Genomic DNA, 5,193 nt, shown 5'->3' with positions numbered 1-5,193 from the left:
TACAGTTGATATAAAATATTTTACTACAGTATTTGGTTCAGAATCTTTTTTTTCTAGATTTTCCTCCTTTAAAATTGGGTGCGTCTTATATTCCGGAGCGTCTTATAGGGCGAAAAATACGGTAATTATATCTTAGTTGGGATCAAGTACAATGTTCTGTTTTATTATTACAGAGAAAAGGGAAATCATTTTTAAAAATTAGAATTATTTGCTTATAATGGAGTCTATGGGAGATGGCCTTTCCATAATTCAGAACTTTCTGGATAACGGGTTTCCGGATAAGAGATCCAATACCTGCATATAATGTGACCATCAATACAGCACGTCCATAGGAGATCTGAAGAATGCCCTTTTCTACGCTTTCCTTATCTTTCTTTTATTCAATAATTACACTATTCTCTATGTCTCTCTCTATAGGATATTGCTGTGGCTTTGGAATCTTAAAATAAATTAAATAATTGACTAAAAATTCTGAATATACTGAAATGACAATAGAGGCAGAGCTATTTACATATATATAAGTTGTGTATATATACACACAATCTGAGAAGGGATTCATAGGGCAGGTTAAAGGTTAAACAAAGCAAGGAATATCCATAATTTCTAAGGGTATTCTGGTTGTTGTTAGGTTACGTTAGGTTAAGTGCACAATAATAAGGAAATCTCAGGGTGATATCCTAACAATGCAAAAGGAAAGGAATATATTGCTTGTAGCCTTGTGCTCTTTACTGAAGCGCAATTCCCTGCACTCCATCTTGTTCCTTGCAGTAGTGAAGTTGAAGTACAAATGATTTATCATGAACAAGCTGAACCCAGTACCTCTGCATTCATTATGATATCACAGTGATGTCATCATGGACGCTTATGAACTATCCTTTTAAAACTAGAATTAATCATAATCAGGGGGTCAAATTGAATAATACAGGAGGGAATCTCAGATGTATTCCTGGCATTACAAAGCAGCAAGGTGTTTCCTGCCATTATATATCAAAAGTCATTTCAATGCTTTTACTTTTACATAACATGGGACTTTAACATAATCCCACCTCTACTGACATTTCAACAGTCAAGGACAAAGGGGGTAACAATTGTAAAAAATACTGCATACCAGTGTTAAAGGCACAGGGATACAAGAATGTTTTTTCAAGCAAAATGCATTCTACACCCCTCTAATAATAGGTCTTTACCCAGGCATAGCCCATTGCATGCTTACACTAATCCTTTTCTTTCCAATAAAATGTGTGACACAATCATCTTGGAATGATAATGGCCACAGCTTTATTAGTTTTTCAGCAATAACATTCCATAACATACAATTTAATGATACGCAAATCCACATTTTCATTACAACAATTTTAGCAATAATATCAAAACATGGTAAACCTTGCAAATATTGCAACATGTATAACATAAGCAAAACACATGAGCCCCTGTCTGCCCTTCCTTACCTGAAGCAATATCCTCCAGCCATAAAGCATCCTGGCCCAGAGGATACGCCGGCCAAACTGTAAGTATCCACCTTACCTGGAGCGCCCGCCATCACCTATTAAGTATTTTCCCCTTGGAATGCATCCAGAATAATGACCACCCACCTTAGGGGTTAAACCATCCCACCAAGATAAACCTCTCTTACCGGGCCAAATATTTTCCTGGCAGACTGACAAGGGCCTGCCATTGCTGTGACGAATATCCTTCATGATCAAAGGAGACCCTCCTGCTTTTTTTAATTTTCCCATTAACTAACTATAAACTCTTCTACCCCAACCCTCATTGGCCACACCTGTGACAACTAAGAAAATAATAAAACCAAACCATAACCACCCCTTTCTAGGGAGGGTGGGAGGGGAGTTTTACTGTCCTCTGGCTCCCGTAAAATGGTGACCAGCAGCCTTTCCTCAATCTAAAATGGCCATCTAATCCAACCCCCTGTCTATTACCCCTCCCCTTTACTTAACCACCTATTGGGCTTCTGCGAGGGCTGGGCCTGGGTCATGTTGCCCCCTCCACCAATCTTTGCTGCTATCCATGGGCTCTCTATCTGGCTGCAACTTCATAATTTGGAATGTTATATAAAAAAACTCTATAAGTCAGTATTAATAGTCTTCATTTTGACCTATATGGGATATCAGGAGAGCATCATGTATTTCTGTACCTGTCAGAGACACGTGCCATCTGCTGGACTTCATTTGGGCCTTTTCTGTGTATGTTGTTCTTTAGCACTTATAGTAACTTCTATCTATTTTGTTCATGATCTCTCCCATTGATGATGCTGTACTTGGACTCCCATCTCTGTGCTTTGATCTGACAGTACCTGCAGTTGAATTGGATACTTTGGAGAAAGCACTTTTTTCATCCCCACAAAATAACATGTGATGACAGACTGAGAAAATGGTTAATTGAATGTAGGCCTTTGTGTTAGGGTGAGGACACACTGAGCTACTTAGTAGCAGCTATTTTTTTATGGCTACTGAACGCCAGAAAATACCCTTCCATAGACAGTACTGAGAATTGCCTCTGCTAAAACACGTAGAGACAGTTATTAGTAAATGATCAGCATTGCCTATTTTTATAGCCGCAAGAAGTAGCTGCTACTAGTAGCTCCATGTGTCTTCACCCTTATACCGCACTTACCAGGTGCTTTCCTGCATATATTGTTAAACCGCCTTATAAATTAACTGGTTATCTGCCCCTGACCAGTTTTGGAAGGAAAAGAAGCTTGACTTTTCTACAGTGTTTGTATAGTGAGCCTATGATTAAGTGCTGGGTAAGCATGAAACGCTACATCCATGGGGTATTCACTGTTTTTAATGGACTAAAATAAATTTCTACTTTTTAACTAATTGTGAGTGGTATATGAACATATGTTTGGTAGGGTTTACTTAGGGGCAGATTTATCAAATCACGAGTTCGAATCCCGAATGGGATAAATTCGGATTGGATACGAAAATTTCTGAAGATCGCAAATATCACGTAAGTGCTTACGAAAGAATCGTATTGGTCACGATAATATCGTATTGGCGATCCGAAAGTCACAAAATTTTCGTACCGAAAGATTGTAAACAGCGGGAAAACCTTTCCGATTTTTTCGCCAAGTGTACGAAAAAGTTGCGCATTTGTAAATGTGCCCCTTAGTGTTCCGTTTTATCCACTCTCTTCTTCATAATTTGTTTTTTATTTCTTGCAAGAATTTTTTGAAAGTGTCTTCCGACAACATTCCTTCAGTAATGTTTAAAATATGTCTGTTTTGCTTCGATTATATTGTATGTTGAGTCTAACCTTTGAAATAATGTTTCACTACAGGGACCTTCTTAAGGACGTTTTAAATTTAGTAAAATACCATCAAATGACATTTGTCTAATGGTTTAGAATTAGTGATTAGGGATGTAGCGAACCTCAAAAAAAAAGTTCGCGAACCTGTTCGCGAACTTCCGCCGAAAATTGCGAATATTCGCGAACTTTGCGAACCCCATAGACTTCAATGGGAAGGTGAACTTTAAAACCTAGAAAAGCCATTTCTGGCCAGAAAACTGATTTTAAAGTTGTTTAAAGGGTGCCACGACCTGGACAGTGGCATGCAGGAGGGGGATCAAGGGCAAAAACTTCTCTGAAAAATTGACACACGCCGGTTTTCGAAATGATCGGTAATTTTGCGACTTTTTCGTAATTTCCGGCGCTTTCGTAAAGTTATCGTAAGTTTTGCGACTTTTTCGGAGCATTCGTAACGTTATCGTAAGTTTTGCGACTTTTTCGGAGCATTCGTAACGTTATCGTAAGTTTTGCAACTTTTTTGGAGCATTCGTAACGTTATCGTAAGTTTTGCGACTTTTTCGGAGCATTCGTAACATTATCGTAAGTTTTGCGACTTTTTCGGAGCAGTCGTAACGTTATCGTAAGTTTTGCGACTTTTTCAGAGCATTCGTAATGTTATCGTAAGTTTTGCGACTTTTTCGGAGCATTCGTAACGTTATCGTAAGTTTTGCGACTTTTTCGGAGCAGTCGTAACGTTATCGTAAGTTTTGCGACTTTTTCGGAGCATTCGTAACGTTATCGTAAGTTTTGCGATTTTTTCGGTGCCGGCGAACCCAAATTGCGAACATCACGAAAAGTTCGCGAATTTGCGGACTTGCGAACACCCAATGTTCGCGCAAATTAGTTCGCCGGCGAACAGTTCGCTACATCTCTATTAGTGATGTGCGAAAATTCGCAAAACAGCAAAAAATCCATGGAATGTGTTTGTTGCATGTTTTTTTTTGTCGCGACCACACCTATTTTGCCGCGTCTGCACCCATTTTGATGTGCCCCGCCCAATTGGATGTGCCAGCTCCCAATTTGATGGGCCAGCAACCAAATTGACTCGACTGCAACTTTTTTAGACACGCAATGAATTTCTCTGCGCTGAATTTTCACGTGTCTCGAAAAATTTCTCTAATGGCGAAATGCGGTAATTCACTGCGAATCCATGGCTGCCGAAAACATTTGCTCATGTTTTAATATTTTTTTTAAGCTCCCCTAACTCCTTTTACTACAAGTTCACTCCTGCTGATGAGTCCAAATTCCAAATTGTCCAAAACATACAAACTTATTTCTTTTCTAAAAAATTTCGGAAATAACAGGAAAATTTGCAAAAAATCATTTGTCACATGACTTTTTTGTTGCCTTCATCCTTTTTTTTTTGCTTTAACCGCGCCCATTTTGCTACGACCACACCCAATGAATTTTTCTGTGGCAAATTTCTACTGAAGTTGCACAAAACAATGCGCTAAATAGGCTATTTTTGATACAACCTCGACAAAAAAAGACTTGTGCAACAAAAAATTCAACAAATGTTTTTGCCATTTTGCAAATTTTCCTGCCGTTTTGCAAATTTTTCTGCAAAGTGAAATGGGACAGATTCGCTCATCACTAGTATTTTCATCATTCAGGCTATTTAATTTTAACAAACAGTAACTTTTGTAAAATTTAATAGAACAATGCTGTTTTTGTTTTGATCAAGTTCTTTCCTGGAATTAATGAGATCAGGTTTTTCTGATTTAAGACATTTCATAAATGTGCCAATGATCGAGAATTTTGAGTTTAAGGGGCGCATTTACTTTTTCGTTATTGTTCCCCCATAATTCGTGATTTATTACTGTTTAGTTAACTTTAACTTCTGGACATTTTAGAAATACACTAATGATCAAGTTTAATTAGAAT

Source organism: Xenopus tropicalis, chromosome 3 (genome assembly GCF_000004195.4).
Source record: "Xenopus tropicalis strain Nigerian chromosome 3, UCB_Xtro_10.0, whole genome shotgun sequence".
NCBI classification, from domain to species: Eukaryota; Metazoa; Chordata; class Amphibia; order Anura; family Pipidae; genus Xenopus; species Xenopus tropicalis.
Note: the sequence above shows the minus strand (reverse complement) of the source record.